We start from the raw sequence: 18319 nt of genomic DNA on the forward strand, positions 1-18319 counted from the left end.
ATTGTTGACCATATGTGCATCAACCACTAGCACCTGTCGACCTTTTGTACCTGTTGACCATAAGCAGTTGACCTTTTATATGCCGACCTATTGTCCATGTTGACTTTTTGCCCATGTCGACATACTGCATGTCAACCATTAGTGGTCGACCTAATGACTGTCAATCTTTATACCTCTTGACACATTAGAGTGCCATCCACTTCAAATTATGCCATGTTATAGTGCCCCAGCTCACATTATGTCACAGTATCGTGTCTCCTTTTCATATTGTGCTGTCATAAACCTGACTGTATTTCACATATTCTGTATCTTACCTCAGCATATCCTCTAATCTGCATTTGCTTCAGCTCAGCATAAAGACTGCAAATCTGTGTTGCTTACCCTAGATTAGCCACCTGAGTAGGAATTCCTCTGAGTAATCAGTAATCAGCTGTGAGCAGCATTTGATTCTTCACTGTGTTCAGCAATCTGGAGTTTAGGCCTAAAAGTCAGCATCCTCTGTTTAGAAGTTCAGGCTTCAGTGTTTTTTTCGGCCTGCTAGGCCTCACTCCACATCAGAGCCTAACCTGGAGTACTTACGTGACAGGGTCTGATCACCTGACCATGAGTTCTCTAACCCTATGCCATCCTGAGACTCCCTGAATCGCCTGACTCCAATCACCAAGGACCAAAAGGTATAAATAGAGAGACCTGTGTTACAGAAGCTGCCAGTTCCTTGAGCCACACAGCTCAGTGTGAGCTTAGTAGCTGAGCTCCCTACGAGGTAACTACCTTAGTTCCTGTAAACCTCTGCTCTTTTGCCACCCTGCCTGGATTACAGTTGCGTTTCCAGTTAGATCCGGTACCAGCCCAGATTACAGTTGCATTACCAGTTATATCCGCTACTCTGCCCGGATTACAGTTGTGTTTCCAGTTATATCCGGTACCAGCCCGGATTACAGTTGGGTTACCAGTTATATCTGGTACCAGGGCTGCCATCAGAAATGATGGGGACCGGGACTGACATATTTGGCAGGGCCCCCCCCCTCCCTCTGTCCTATAGCTGCCCCACATCTTACCAATTTGTGAGGTCCCGGGTGGCAGCCGTAAGGATAGCGGAGACAGGCCAGCTACCTGCGCACCGGCAGGGCAGGCAGCCACGGAGGCACAGCACACAGAGAACTGTGGTTGTAATATTCTTTCTATTAAGCCTCCAGCTCCTGATTGGCTGCTGGTTCGTGAGCTCCAATTGGCTCACCGCCGACTCAATAGAAAGAATACAACTGCAGCTCTGTGTGTGCTGTACCTCCGTGGCTGCCTGCCCTGCCGGTGTGCAGATAGCTGGCCTGTCTCCGCGATCCTTACGGCTGACACCCGGGGCCCCTCTTAGTCAGGGCCCGGGACTGGAGTCCCCACCATCCCCCCTTGATGGCGGGCCTGTCTGGTACCAGCCCGGATTACAGTTATGTTACCAGTTATATTAGGTACACCCAGATTACAGTTGCGTTACTAGTTATACTGGTACCCAGTCCAGTACACAGTGCGTTACCAGTTATACCGGTACACAGTGCGTTACCAGTTATACCAGTACCCAGCCCGGTTCACAGTTTGGTTCCCAGTCTCGCCGGTAACCAGCCCAGTCTCCAGTCTCGCCGGTAACCAGCCCGGTTCCCAGTCTCGCCGGTAACCAGTCCGGTTCAACATCTTCGCCTCTCCTCCCAGATTTGCGTAACTCCAGAGAGTTACTTTGTGTACACAAACACCTAGTCCTGTGACAGTATATCCAGTTCAATCTCACCAATACACTCACCATCCTGCTATCAACACCAATCCCTGGTGATCAGTTATCAGGATACGGCTCACCCTGCCAAGGCCGGGGTTGGACTCCCAGTCAGGCATTGCTCCTTACTACTTTATCTCACTGATTCCCACAGACCAGCCAATTATACACATAGTTCTCCAGTTACCCGCATTGACTTCACATATACGCTGGATTCACAAAACTAGAGTCATGACATTGTGCCACATTACCATGCCCCAGTTCTTCTTATGTAACATTATAGTGTCCTCCACATTACAATGAGATACCACATTACAGTGGGCTGCAGTTCATATTGTGCCACATTATAGCGCCCCCTTACCACTATAACATCCACTACACACACCTCTCAGTGAAAATGTAATGTCACACAAGTCAAGCTGGGCAAGGGGTCAGACCAAGTTGCTTAACAGGCAAATCTTGGCAATTAGTATGCAACTTTATAACCTGGGTCCAGGCCCCTCTAAGCCTCTGGGCCCCATAGCAATGGCACTCCTCAAACCCACTATAGTTACGCCCATGGGTAGCTTGTTTGTTAGGTTTAAGGCTTAGTGGGTGCACTCTCCTTGCATTGGGGTATGTCATAAACCAATTGTCCTGGATGGGAAATGGGTACACCATCTGAATAGATGGGTTGTGGAATGGAGAGTTGAACACCAAGGTTTGGTTCTGTGTGGGTGTGTTTGGTTTTTACCTGTCCGTCCTTTAGTGCTGCCACCACCATTTAAAAATGTCAAATTTAAATATTGCTTAAAAAAATGTAAGTCGCCATCATTGTGTCCGTGTCTTTGTTCTTAGTGGTCAAGTTATGCATATGTAGTTAATTACATGTAGCATGTAAAGGGTAACAAGAAAATGCGTCGTTAGTGGGTTTGAAGTATAATTTTTTTATTGCCACATATAAGAGTGAATATAAATGATCTAACAGGTTTTTCCCATAGCGGTTCCGATATGCGCTTATTCTGGCGAATAGATTGACAATACAGTAATAGCTAGCTCTGTCATTGTACTTCCTGCATGGAGGTTGCATGGAAGAGATCAGAAAAACCCTTTCGGGCAAGCTCCGAAGACCTTGGTAAATTGCTCCAGACTGCAGTACCAGTTGCATAGTCCCCAAGCTCTGAAAAATGTAGTAAATTGGGGACTGTGGAATCTTGTGTTACTTTACCTCACACAGGAGATGTACTGAACCTGATATTTCCTGTGTAAGGCTATGGGTGGATTGCAGGGACACTTCAATCGCCGCCTTTTTTCGGCATAACTTTTGGAGGAAAAGACATTGATAATTATGCCCTTTAATTGGAACATACAGTGTGGTGTGCGGTGTAGGTACAATAATACCCCTTTCACATTGCCCGAGGCGGGTCGCACCAGGGTGCCTGACACGGGAGCTCCCAAGGTGCTTCCTGCCTCAGTCACCCCGGGAGGTGGGTGGGTGGGCGGTGCTTGGAGATCACATGATCTCCAACTGCCGCCCATACACACACAGTGAACGGGAAACAGGTTGCATCGGCGCGGCTCCCGTTCACACCACACAGCGAGTCGGGTTGAACACGAGTTCAATCCTTCTCCCCCCGATATTTTTCCCCTGGCACCTTTCAGACTGCACATGAACACGGGCTATGTGCTCTCATGTGCCAATAACACATGTTCAAAGCTGGCGGTCTGAAAGGGGTATTACACAGCCTAACGTGACTTATCCTGCACAGAAGGATAACATATCCAGCATAGAGCTTTCCCTGTGCGAGACACAACTAAGAACATATTTTTATAATTGCACTTCATTTGAATAACACAGCTAATGTGTCTGAACCGGAGTAACTTGAATTAAAAAATCCAGCCTATTAAGTGCCTGTCTTATGCCCCAGATTTACTCATGGGATGTTTCGGTAATTATTCTTTTGATGGTTGTACATCACATAACTTTCTCAAAGCAATTTTATATTTGGGAGTTGATTGCCTCTTAATCAGCGCTAGGTCTGAAGGTTAATCAAGGCCTGTAGGATTCCGCTCGGAGAAAATTACCTGGCAACCTATTTTGTTACTAAGATTCACAATTAGTTAATAATATGTTTTAGTTCCTTAGATATGGATATCGGGACTAACAGTTCTCTTCCCTTAGTTTGGAAAAGGTCAGCATGCTAAATGGATAGAGTTTTTAAATCACAAATTAAGGTGAAATTACTGGCAAGGTCAGCCGGCGGAAACTCTACCGTCATATCCAATAAGACAAGCAGGAGGATATTTCTGAATTAGGTTCCGTAATATTTCCATCAACAAACCTTTTCTGCACTTCTCGGCGCATTGAAAAGCTTTTGTAATATTCTATAGTTATGTATCAAATATTGTTTCACTATGTTGGCCCTTGATTAGTATTGACATACAGTATTACTGGGTTCAGTCTTCAGCTCCTGCTCATGTGAAGTGTCCATGCTTTTTTGTTTGTTTTTTAAATATTGAAGGATAAACCCACGTGTTGATAACTGGATTATCAGGATGTTCAGAACAGTACAGAGTATTTCAGGAGATATTTGTGCTGATTATGTGGGAGGCAGTGACTTGTAAACTCATGTAAATTGACAACAGCAGTGTGTGATTGTAGGAGGGGAATTGAGGCAGCAGTAAGCCGCAGATTGAGAGTTATATGGTGGAAGGTGCTGGTTCCCCAGCAGCACAGAGTGTATTAGGAGACAAGTGATGTGTTTTTGCCGGGGCAACACGGTGGGAAAGGGTTGAGAAAAATAACCTGCGTCATGTTGATACCAGGGTTGATCCTGGGCAACGGTGTGGTGTAGATGCACGAGCAGGGTTATCCAGCCCCGGTCATGCTAAAAGCATAGGGAGAGTCGGCTCACCGGAGCTTGGAGATTATGCCAGCACCAATCGCCGGCAGAGGAAAAACCCACCACTAAACCAGGCACAGCCTGTGGTGTGAATGGTGTTGAAACCGTGTTCAACTACCCAGGATGGGTTTTGGGGGGAGTTTTGGTGGAAAAGGGGTATTAGTGAGGGCAAGGCTGCTTATAACAGGAGCAGTGATCTGAGGTGAGGAAAGGGGGCAGCAGAAAGCCACAGACTGAGAGTTATATAGTGGAAGGAGCAGGGTACAATAGCAGCACAGAGTATATCAGGAGTTGATGACGTGTTGTACATGACTTGGGCAATGACATGATGTGAGGAGGTGGTAGGAAGCCACAGACTGAGAGTAATATAGTAGGAGGTGCAGGTGAGGGATGCGTGGTGTGGCATAGCTGGGAGATGTGTGCCCACCCCTGCTATACAATGACAAGATAACCATCACTGTAAAATGGGGGGAGTGGCTACGATGATGCAATTTAGCGGAAATCATGTCATTGGCCGCCCCAGACTGCACACTGTACTCAGAGCAGCTGCAGCCCAGGACCAGGAGATTTGAATAGTACTGCTAAAAGTCCTTCATCTACAGATCGCAGTAATCGAGTAGCGCAGTATGGAATCAGAAGCTGCTTCAGGTACCTTGGGCCCCGGTCATGTAGGGCTTTGAAAGTGAGTAAGCCAGTCTTGAAAACAATTTGCCATCTTACAGGCAGCCAGTGGAGGGAACAGGGCTGGTTGGTTAACAGCCTGGCAGCCTCATTATGTAATGCCCTATAGAATGCTCTTTAAGCACCTACAATTCGGGGGCCTTCCTGGCCATTCCTAAAGACTATGGACTGCTTGTGACAGAGGTAGTGACATGATGTGAGGACAGAAATGGAGGCAGCAGGAAGCCACCGACTGAGAGTTATATAGTGGATGGAGCAGGGTCCCCCAGCAGCACAGAGTATATCAGGAGATGTGTGATGAGTTACTGATAACGATGCTGCATGTGACAGGGGCAGTGTCATGATGTGAGGAGTGGAACGGAGGTTAAAGAGGGCCCACAGAAATGCAGCAAATTATAGAGTGTAATATAATATTAATTATTAAGTTTTGCCTATCACATCCCTTTCACCAGCCTTCTTAAAAGATAGGGGGGTGGGCTGCATCAAGCACCTCATTGTGAGTGCGATGTATCCCGCCACTGATTGCATGCATATCCGCATTTATTAATGCATAAATATTTTAGCAAAGGACAGCTCTCCCTATAACAGCTGTCCTAGGTGGTGTGGGGAGTTTGTGTCTCAGGAGTCCTTCTGCGTATGTGTCGTATGATGCGTGCACCGGGGGAAATGCTGGGCAGGATCTCAGAAGGAAATGCGAAAAGAAGCCCATAGGCTTCTATTGGGTAATGCCAACTAAAGATGGCGTTACCCATCGGGTCCAAGCTTGGTGCATATGTGCATCCTCTGTCTGCTTCCCTGCCATCAGACAGGCAATAATGTGAGAAAGATGTATCATCCCTGGACAGATGTCACACCCCCCGAAAACCTCACCCCCCTACCCCCTATCCCAAGCCGAGCATTCACCCTTGTCTCTTGGATTATGGAAGCGACATCAGTTCAATCACTGCCATTTATTAAGGCATCAGGTCCTACTCTCCAAAACCTCCAGTAGCCCCGGAATATTTACCGTATTTTGTAAACAATTTGAGTACCATTTTGTGAGCAGGCGGAAGCCGGGTCTCCGGCACCCAAGGACCAGCAGGCCCTATTTGCCCGTCTGTACCACCTAATCGGAAATCCGGCTCTCGCACAAAGTAGTGATATGAAGCACCTTTCAGATAAATTCTTGAAAATTATGACGTCAAAAGCAGCTTTACTGATTTCAACTGTAAGATTTAGATTATTGGAAAACGTTTTAAGCAACGGATGGTTATATCATCACTGATAAACTGCAGCCCGGAACTTTATGCAAATAGACTGTGGCCTTGTTCACACTAGGCCATGCCCCCTGAAGTATGACATTTTGGTGCGTGGTGGCTGCATATCATGCCCCCCATATTATGTCACACTGGGGGTGTGCCCAGCACTTCGGCAGCTACTGGGCTGCCCCCAGCCTCCTCCCGGCACTAGACGCGCTTACGGCATAGCACAGCAGCGGTGACAGAGTGACTCCCAACCTCCCGACTTCCCGTGGGACGCTGCAGCCAGAAAACCCAGACTATCAAACTGAAATTGGGACGAGAGTTACTTTTATGTTAATATATTTATCATTAAAGCATTACAGGAACCTCCAGTACCAAAATAAAAGTTGATTGTATGGGGTTTCCCCTCGTATATTAGGGTGTTGTGTTTCATTGACAGGTAAGCACAGCATGATGGAACACTTTCTAAATGCAACACGTTAAATAAGCGATGTTTCTTGATGTGCAGCATCTGTACGACTGAGTCTGAATCTGAATAGGGAGCAGCAGGGGATTATACCTACAGTATGGGCTGCAGGAATGCAGCCCCCCCCCCCCCCCCCCCCCAGTAAAATCCACCACCTTAGTATCAATGAGCCAGATGCAGTCTATGGGGGAGATTCAAATGTTTGAAAAGTCGGTTAGGTGTCTGTTTTTTCCTGTCTATTAGATAGGAAAAAACAATCTAATAGACTGGAAAAAACAGACACCCAACCGACTTTTCAAACATTTGAATCTCCCCCTATGACTGCAAGGAATTAAAAAAAGGGTTAAATAGTGCTGATTGGTACTCAATAAAGATGGTATGGTTGTAATATCCTAAAAGCATTTATTAGATTAAATAAAAAATTCAAACATACACTTTTTAGTAAATAGCAGTAATATGTCACAAAAACAATGCAGTAGATTTATATAATATACCACTTTCCCCTAATTATCAGCTCAGCACTCAATAAAGTGTCCAGTCCAAAATGTCAATGCCTGTTCCTAGTATAGTCCCTGGTATTGCCCCCAGAATAGTAGTGGTAGAATAAGTAGTCTGTTACCAAGAACTGATGTTCAGCAATAATAATTACCGCAGCTGATTGTAGGGGCTCCTACAGTAATTAGCAGACACGAATCACGCAGTCGTGGGATCCCTTGGCAGATGCTTTAGATTTCGGTACCAAAGGGAGGTTGGTAAATTCCAAACAGTGAGGCAGATGTATTAACCTGGAGAAGGAATAAAAAAGTGATAAAGTGATAAGCGCAAGGTGATAACGCACCAGCCAATCATTATGGAGTTGAAAAATGACAGTTAGGAGCTGATTGGCCGGTGCATTATCACCTTCCACTTACCACTGCTTTATCACTGCTTTATCCCTTCTTCAGGCTTAATACATCTGCCCCATTGTCTCTTTATTTGCAAGGGCTTGGTCCTGGTTTCTCCAGAATCCAAAATTGGGTCCCATAGTGTAGGAGGATCAGTGGGAGGCACACAGCTAATGCATTTCGCTGTGGTCACACAGCTTTATCAAAGGTCCATAACTGCACCGGCTTCACTGTGACTGGTAGTGACTTCATATTGGAAGATCTATCTGTCAGTCACAGACACTACAGGCAGCCCCATCGCTCCGTGACTGCCAGACCGGGCTGCGATTAGCAGGGAGCTGGCTTCTAGTAGTCCATAGAAGCTGGTGTTTTGTGTTTGCGCAGTCTGGCCGCCGCTTGCGTGCATGCTCCAGTCCCGGCACCTGCCAGATCCATTGCGTTGGTGCTGATACCGGCTGATAGGAGTTGACAGTCTCCTCCTCTCTGGGCATGGCACAAGTAGCGGCAAAAAGATATATACATGCCTCAAAGAGCCAAGCTTACCTTTTATATGAGTGTGCAGACTGTACAGTATATATGCACATGACAGGTCCAAAGTATTAATGTCTATATATTTATTTACCTTGTGTGTTGCAATATCTGACTCAATGAGACTTTTGATCAATTCTCCCGACATGCCGTCAGACCTCCCCATATGCCTGTTATATGCCCACAGCCCTACCCACATTTCCATGAGAGCACCTCACAGTCCCATCATACCTCCCCACATGCCCTCACATGCACATCAGACGGGTCTGGGACTGAGGGTCGACAGCACAAAGGTCGACACACCTTAGGTCGACACCAATTGGTCGACACACCTTAGGTCGACATGGACAAAAGGTCGACAGGAACAAGGTCGACATGGAAAAAGGTCGACATGAGTTTTTTATGTTTTTTGGTGTAGTTTTCTTCGTAGAGTGACCGGGAACCCCAATTAGTGCACCGCGTCCCCTCGCATGGCACGCTTCGCTCGCCATGCTTCGGGCATGGTGCCTTCGCTCCGCTACCGCTTCACTCGGCACACTTTACCGTTCCAATCGTAGTCCACGTGGATCGTTAAGTATGAAAAGGTTCAAAAAAAGAAAAAAATCGTGAAAAACTCATGTCGACCCTTTTCCATGTCGACCTTGTTCCTGTCGACCTTTTGTCCATGTCGACCTTTTGTCCATGGCGACCTAAGGTGTGCCGACCTTTGTGCTGTCGACCTGGAGTCCGGATACCCATCAGACATCCCTTACATGTCCATCTGTTGGACATGTCTTATTGTATTGCCAACGTCATCAGCGTCCAGCGGCTGATAGAGTTAGATAAAGAAGAAGGTAGCCAGGGGTTGTGTTTATGGTGATGTAGAAGAAGGTGTTCCATCTTTCCTACGCCATACTGAAAGCAGCATATTAAGACTGACACATTTTTATTCCTGTTTGTACAGAAATAAAGATTTACAGATCTATTATACTTTCTGCTGCGCCTTTATTGCACCGAGACCTTCCACACCTTAATGCCGACTTAGTTAACTCAGGTAGAGTCCTAGAAGGGGCAACCACGTCAAAGGGACTTGGTGCCGCAATAGCATCTTTATGGCTCCACTTGCTGCTGTCCAATGCCGTGTTTTGCTGCATTTCACAATGGGATGATGCCATTCGCATTAAACTGACCACCCAGGCCGCCCACTGCACTGGAAGTAGGTTGCATGCAAGAGTCTGATTGGAGTCCAGGAAATCTGTGTCTTTCCCAGACCTTTCCGGGAGAATTGCAAACATCCCACATACAGTATGTCCATCTGGCCTCCCCACATCTCCATCAGACACCCACATGCCCCTCACACTTCCCTGTTACGCCTGCTCCCACCTCTCACTAATTACCTCTGCAGCTGGGACCTTCAGAGGAAGGAGGAAGATCTCTCTGCACTTCATCCCCTTCCTCTGTCTGCCCTGCATGACCTCCTTGTGCTATGCAACGGAAGTCATAAGATGCCAAAATCACCTGCACTCAGTCAGTATTATTCTTCGCTTTATTACAAAACAGAGAACAAGTCACATTTGGGAGTGCTGGAGCCAGCACTCCCCTACACACCCCTGCTGCTGCTGGCACCAGGAGAGCTACATTAACTAGTCCAATAAGCCGTATGTGCTTCAGGAGACATACTGTAGGTTGTCTATTGGAAAACCTCCCAACTCTCCCAACTTAGCTGAGACAGTTCCCGATTTAATGGCTCTATATCTCCATCCCAATCAGGACCCACCCCAATCAGAAGAATAGTAGAGCAACAGTGAAAGCAGTGGCGGATTTAGGGGGGGGGGGGGGGGTAGCACCAAGGCACGTGCCCCCCCCCCTGTCATTTTTTGTTAATTTTTGTATTTTATTTTTTAGTGCGCGCGCCGTGGCGCACCCACCCGACATGAGGCTGCTGCTGCTGGTCCTGGAGGATGATCGTTCATGCTCTGCTCCACTCCAGTGTGTTCCTCCTCCTGATTGGCTCCCTGGAGAAACGTGACATGCAGTCAGTGCATGTCACGTTTCTGTGCAGAGGAGCCGATCAGGAGGAGGAACTTCCTAGCTTCAGGCCGCCGCTGAGGGACAAGGACAACACCCAGCCAGTCACACAGCGCTGCGCATCGGTAACGCACAGCACCAGTGTGACCAGCAGCCCACCCGTTACCCAGCCGCATACAGCAGAGCAACTAGGGTCCGGGACAGCAGTCGCCGGCGCCGCCAACGAGGGACAGCGCACCCACCAGCCCACCGAGTTACACCGCCGCTGAGGGTCCGGGACATCGCGCGTACTCCCAGCCTGCCAGCCACCAGAGAAAGAAGACACGCTGGTGTTGCGGACCGGACGCCCAGGCCAGCAAGCAAGAAGACGCCAGGCCCTGCTTTCTTCACTGGTGGTCAGGTAAGTCAGTGTCTGGTGAGCGGTGTTTTGCTGGGTGACCAGGGTGAGGGTAGAAGGCCCAGGAATTTAGGAGCCCGCTGCTGAGGTGGGGGCCTGGGGGGTCTCAAGTGGTGAGGAAAGAGGCCTGGTGCTGCTGCTTATAGTGCCCCCCCCCCCCGTAATTTTTTTCTGGATCCGCCTCTGAGTGAAAGGGTGCATTTTGGGGAGGGGAACGGCACAGGGGGCAGTCAAATGGATTGCAAGTTCTGGAAAGCCCCATGTGTGTCAGATACCGATTCTCCAAAGTTGCGGTTATTAGTGAAATTGCTAATACAGACGTAGCCACGCTCATCGTGGCTTTGCCGTGGCCAAACGTGCACGAATGGTGCACCTAGTCACACCCGCACCGTGCTGCTGCAATTGCCACTCAAAACATTCTTAATGGGTGCGGGTGAGACTAAGGCGCACGTCGGGTGTGCACGCGGTCACGGCAAATGAGGCACAAATTGCCTAGGTGAAGCCTCGATGAGCTACATCTGTATTTGAAGATTTCCTACATTTGTAGGCTGAGATAAGGCTATTTCAGATCCTGATATAGAATACGGTAAATCTTTATTGCGGAGGTAACCTTTACAAAAAAGAAAACTTTTATATTGCCCTACAGCTGCTCCCGGTACAGTATGAGCTTAAACAAGCGCAGACTTATTGCTTTTCTGTTTTGTAGAGATGAAAATAATAATCTCATCATTTACAGTTTAACATGCATGCCGTAGGTATACACACTGCATGAAAACTGTTCTGTATTGATTGATTTAATTAGTGTATGTGTATATATTGCAAATAAAAGCACGCAGTTGAGAAATTGAAATTAAATGTCGCTGGATAATTTTTATGTTATTTATTTATTTACAGTAAATGAAAATAATCAAGAGAAATTATGCACAGCATTGGCTCTGTGTAATTGCGTTTTCAGTATTGTTAATATAGATAAATTATGACTTACAGTACATTAGCAAAAGTTCTACAAATGAAAGTGAACTGAAATAACTGTGATTGCACCTTAGGGGCTATATTTACTAAATGTCATTTTTGCCAGGGTTTCAAAACCACACAGTATCCTAAATGTGGTTTTGTTCTTCTAAACTGAGCCCCTATCCAATCAGCGGGCAAATTGGGGTGGAAAGACAGTGTGGGGGCCTCTTGTAATTTCAATTGTCATCACTAGACTTTAGCAGCCAGGGCTGCTGGCACAATAGCCGGGGGAAAACACACATAGGGCTGATTCTGTGTCATACGCAAGTCGCAGTGTGCGGGGATCTTGTGTACAGTATCACAGATCACTGCTCATTGGCCAAAGAAAGAAATCAACTCATGTGATGCACCGGATCAGGTATCCTCACATGGACAGTGATCACCAATGAAACCAGATTTATCCATCGATCAACGGACAACGCTTTCAATGAAATGGGTATTTCTGTGATCGTAAGGAATTCCTTCGCCTTGTGGGTGTGTCATGGGAGTGTCGTGAGTGTGCCATGGGAACGAGGATGAGGGCGTTTTCGCCAACATCCATAATTGATCGTAACATGCAGAGGCAGCTGGATCTTCTGAAGCCAGTATGGGGCCAGTGTAAGTCCCAATACAAATGATAAAAGCTGCGGAGGTAACAGTGAGCAGCATCAGCTTAGACGGATTCTCACATTGGCATAGACTAGTAAGCGGGCCGCCAAAAAAGTGGGATGGCTTTTTTTACGTGTGTGGCACATAACGCAATGTTTGGTACTTTGTGCATGTGCCGGACCCATACTGAGCATGTGCAGTACGGGTCTGCGCTGCGAGATCTAATGCTGCGCCCTTACTAAAAGAAGCAGGAGGCATCTACTTATATCAGACACCTCCAGCTGCTTTAGCAGCTGTGCTCACTCCAACCACATCTGAATCAGGACCCATGTTTGCAGCACTGCAGAATGCGGTTCAGTGGCTTCTATTTACAGGACAGTACAAAGCCAGATGACTAGTAAGGCAGCCTAGGTGCTTGCCTATGGCCCATTGTGTACAATGCTGATGGCAACGTAGCCTGTATCCATATAGCTGAGCGGCTATCAGTAGGGCACTTGGTGGTGGAACCATGAGGATGCGGTGATGACGTTATCATAGGGGGGAACAGTGAGAGTCATCTTTGATGCAAATTTGAGGCAGATAAAGCATTTTGGCAAGTTTCTACAAATGTCAATCAACCTCTTCACGGACGCCAATGGGGGGGGGGGGGCAAGAAAATAGTTTTCGATATACTGTAAGCATAGCTTACTAAAATGACAGAGATCACAGCACCTGTAATCATTATCCCCTATATTGGGGGTAGATGATAGGGTCACTGTCACAAACCTGTCGGTCGCTTCTCCAGATACCCTAATCTGAGAAGCACCGCCTGTGACGTGGGGGTCACTTTGGACACGCGGGGTTATACAAACACCTTAGCTGCCACCAGCAAAAGTCTAATTTAGCGCTGTGCGCAAGGTACGCTTTTGCTTTAACCTGCAAACACACTACAATACTTAGAAAAAATAGGTAGACGTGGGCCACACGAGGCCTTGGGTTCTAAGAATCAGGACTAGAATTTGTAAGTTTAATTCCAAGAATACTTCAGAGCTTTAGTTACAAAAAGTGTTATAAAGATGGTTAAGAATATGTTTAAAAATACACACAGAGTACAGTACAATCTCAAACCAAAATAAAAGGAGATAATAATTCCGAAGCCTAGACTTACACACATATCTAGAATCCAGTTGTGGGTATGACACAGATGAGTTGATCGGTTCACTTCTAGCTAAAGCTACATTCCTTAAAAAATGAGCAACACATTTTGAGGGAGAGAGTTAGTTATACTCTTCAGCTGCACTCACTTCCCCCCCACTCTTGGGATTTTTAACCAGCTCAATGCTGGATTGCTGGACACAGAACCTAAGTGACCAGTTTGTTTGAAGATGAGAGCTGAATGATGCAGTCTTCCACCCCCAACATTTATGAGAGGATGAGAGACCAGAAACTCGAACATAAATTTGTTCTCCCACTTAATTGCTGGGTTTTGATCTTGTCACTACTAAACACATTTATGGCCTCAGGACATAGAGGTCTGGTGAAATGCACTCAGAGCGATAGCCTCCTAGTGTTAGGCACCGGGGTCCGCTCGTCTGCGCGGCCCGGCGCCTAGCAACTAGGGACGCCGTGCGCGTACAGCCGCCGGCTCCCTAGCAACGCTAGACGCCGGGCGCGCTGAGCCGCACGGACCCTAGCAACGGGGACGCCACTGGCGGACCGCGTTCCCCGTTGCTGGGTCCTGTTCAATTAACAGGTGCACCTGATCTCTGGCCGTGCAGCAAGGCAGCTGCACGGCATTCATTCTAATCAGCTCTGTCAGCAGCTGATTGGAGGACTCCTGTTTAAATACACTCTCAGGGCTTCTCACAGACGCCGGTAATAGCTTCCTGCATGCTGTCTTTGTTTGCTCAGAGTCTGTTTCCAGTCTTGCTGTATCCGGTCGTTCCAGTCCTCTGAAGTCCTGTACTCGGGAGTTATCATCTCGTCCCTGGAGTCCTGACCGATCACCGTTTAACATCCAGTGGTGTTCGTGAGTCGCGGCTCTGCCGTGTGTAGCGGCTCGGCCGCTTTACCCTTTATTATTTGTGTTTGGAGCATTTTGCGGAGGGTTCCGCTTCCACAGGTCCACTCTGGTATCCGGCGGTGCCGGGTAGGAGTATTGGACAAGTGGATTTTGGTTGTCCTTTTACTTTAGGTTTTTTAGTTAGCTCGTAGCCCCTGGCCTGTTTGTTAGCTAGAGGTCCTCTTGTTATCATCCTGCCTCGGATTTCCCTTTGTCTCTCATTAAGACCGGGGGGCATCGGAGTTGGGCAGACATAATCCGCCCTTCAAACGCGGCTGCCAAGGGCTCAAGAAACCATAGTCTCGCAAGGGATTTCCGATAGCACGGGTGAGACAACAGAGTTAGGGCGCCAGGGGCTATTATTCTTTCCTGCTCCCGTTCCCAGCATTCCATTCCAGTGCTCCGGTCATTGTCATAAGATCTCCTCTGGCCAGGAGTGCTGGAATCATAACATTATTACCGGCCTTACCAAAACTTAAAATTAAACAGGGTTTAATTTTTTCTTATTCAGTTTTGTGAGAGTTTATCGGCCTCATGAATCCTACAGGTTTAGGGACAAATCCTGGTCAGCTCTTAGTCAGCCAGATTCAAGAACTTACTCAGATGGTTCAGGATCTTTCTCTTCGGGTGAAGTCGCAGGAAGATCTTTTGCGAGCTTCCCCGAAGGTAGTTCCTGAACCAAAGATGCATTTGCCTGACCGTTTTTCTGGTGATAGGAAAGAGTTTTTTAATTTTAAAGAATCCTGTAAACTTTATTTTCGTTTAAGACCGATTTCCTCGGGTACTGAATCTCAGCGGGTCGGGATTATTATTTCTTTGCTCCAGGGGGATCCTCAGACCTGGGCATTTGGTTTAAAAGCAGAGGATCCGGCATTGTTGTCAGTGGACGCTTTTTTTGGGTCTTTAGGGCTCTTGTATGATGACCCTGATAGAGAGGCGTCCGCTGAAAGTCAGTTGCGCGCTCTCAGACAGGGTAGAAATCCTGCGGAGGTTTATTGTACGAAGTTTCGCCGTTGGTCGAACGACTGTGGCTGGAATGACCCAGCCCTGCGCAGTCAGTTTCGCCTCGGCTTATCAGAGTCTATAAAGGACAGTCTCCTTCAGTACCCCGCTCCTGAGACTCTCGATAAGCTCATGGAGCTTTCTATTAAGATAGATCGTCGTCTCAGAGAGCGGAGGGCTGAAAAAGGAGCACCTGTAAGGTCAAGTCCGTGTGTATATTCCATTCCTGAGGACGTAGAGGAGCCCATGCAGATGGGTCTCTCCCGGTTGTCTCCTGAAGAAAGAGCCAGAAGGCAAAATTCTGGTCTTTGCCTGTACTGTGGGGGTAAGGGACATTTTTCTCGTAATTGTCCGAACAAGTCGGGAAACGCTTTGACCAGGTGAATTGTGAGGGGGTTCACCTAGGTCTGCAGCTTATCTCCTCGAATAACTCCCTTTTAGTCCCAGTTAAAGTTTCCTTTGGCAGCCTCAGTTCTTCGGTGTCGGCTTTTGTTGACAGTGGAGCTGCAGGAAACTTTATGGATTTAACTTGGGCTAAGGCCTTAGGCATTCCTCAGTTACCTTTGGGTAGGTGTGTCACCATGCATGGCTTAGATGGGTGTCCACTGTCCAATGGGGTTATTTCTCTCCGTACACCCCCTGTATTACTTACAGTATGAGCTCTACATTCTGAAAAAATCGAGTTATTCCTTACTCATTGCCCAGCAGTTCCAGTAGTTCTGGGTCACCCTTGGCTGGCCTTTCATAATCCCACCATTGATTGGCGGTCGGGGGAGATTTCACAATGGGGTACCTTTTGTGAAAGGGAATGTATTACGTTTCCAGTCAGAGTAGCAGCTGCCATTCCTGAACTCATTCCTGTGGAATACCAGGAGTTTGCTGATGTGTTCTCCAAAGGCAATGCGGACATTCTGCCTCCTCATCGGCCGTATGATTGTGCTATTGAGCTTATTCCTGGTGCCGCATTACCAAAGGGAAGATTATATGCTTTATCCGGGCCAGAAACTGCGGCCATGAATGATTATGTTAAGGAGAGCCTAGGGAAAGGATTTATTAGACCATCAAAATCTCCTTTAAGAGCAGGTTTCTTCTTTGTGGAGAAAAAGGATGGCTCGCTTAGACCTTGCATTGACTTTAGAGCCCTGAATAAGATCTCAGTTAAAAATACTTATCCTTTGCCGCTGATATCTGTACTCTTTGATCAGCTACGTTCGGCTGTGATTTTTTCTAAAATTGACCTTAGAGGAGCGTACAACCTCATCCGAATCAAATCTGGAGATGAGTGGAAGACGGCCTTCAGTACTCAGTCAGGTCACTACGAGTACCTGGTGATGCCGTTCGGCTTGTCCAATGCTCCAGCAGTTTTTCAAGACCTCATTAATGATGTGCTCCGTGACTTCCTAGGGAAATTCGTGGTCGTTTACTTAGACGACATCCTGATTTATTCTGAATCAATGGAACAACATGTTACCCAGGTGTGTCTGGTTCTTCAGAAGTTACATGAGAATCATTTATATGCCAAGCTGGAGAAGTGTGAGTTTCATGTCACGGAGGTATCTTTTTTAGGGTACATTATTTCCCCTCAGGGATTTTCCATGGAACCAAAGAAGCTCCAGGCCATCCTTAGTTGGGCGCAACCCACCAATTTAAAAGCAATTCAGCGCTTTTTAGGATTTGCAAATTATTATAGGAGGTTCATTCATTCTTTTTCTGACCTGGTTGCTCCCATTGTAGCTCTGACAAAGAAAGGAGCGGATCCTACCAACTGGTCGCGTGAAGCAGAGTTGTCCTTTCGGGCCTTGAAACAAGCCTTTGTCTCGGCTCTAGTCCTCAGACATCCCAATCCGGAATTGCCCTTTGTTGTGGAGGTTGATGCCTTGGAGGTTGGAGTGGGGGCTATCCTTTCTCAAAAGGATCCGGAGTCTCTGGAGTTACATCCTTGTGCCTTTATGTCCAGGAAATTCTCCTCCGCTGAATCCAACTATGACGTTGGTAATCGGGAGTTACTGGCGATAAAGTGGGCTTTCGAGGAGTGGAGGCATTGGCTGGAGGGAAAAAAACATACCATTTCAGTATTGACTGACCATAAAAACCTGCAATACATCGAATCAGCTAAGCGGCTTAATGCCCGGCAGGCACGTTGGGCTTTATTTTTTACTCGTTTCAAATTCATAATCACTTTCAGGCCTGGTTCCAGGAATACCAAGGCTGATGCCCTGTCACGCAGTTTTCTTCCGGTTCACAATAACAGTCCTGTTACTCCCATACTTCCATCTTCGGTCATTTGGGCAGGCCTCACACAAGATTTATTTACCCAGTTAAAACAGCTTCAACACCAAGCTCCTGGAAATACTCCTGCTGGTCGTCTTTACGTCCCTGAGTTTTTGAGAGCTACTGTTTTGACTGAATTCCATGATAACAAAGTTTCCGGGCATCCGGGAATCTCTAAGACTTTGGAGTTAGTCTCCCGCTCAGTATGGTGGCCTGGTCTTTCTAAAGACGTTAAGGAGTTTGTTTTTTCATGTCAGGTTTGTGCACAGCATAAGGTTCCCCGTTCCTTGCCTATCGGGGAACTTATGCCCTTAAATGTCTCTCTCAGGCCATGGTCTCATATTTCCATGGATTTTGTGGTAGACCTTCCCCTTTCAGCCGGATTCCGAGTCATATGGGTGGTAGTGGACCGTTTTAGCAAGATGGCTCATTTCATTGCTCTTCCCCGACTGCCATCTGCCCAAGGGTTGGCAGTTTTGTTTCTCCGCCATGTTTTCAGACTTCATGGGTTGCCTACTGATATTGTTTCTGATCGGGGTCCACAATTCATCGCACAAT

The sequence above is a fragment of the Pseudophryne corroboree genome, chromosome 2 (assembly GCF_028390025.1).
Source record: "Pseudophryne corroboree isolate aPseCor3 chromosome 2, aPseCor3.hap2, whole genome shotgun sequence".
NCBI classification, from domain to species: domain Eukaryota; kingdom Metazoa; phylum Chordata; class Amphibia; order Anura; family Myobatrachidae; genus Pseudophryne; species Pseudophryne corroboree.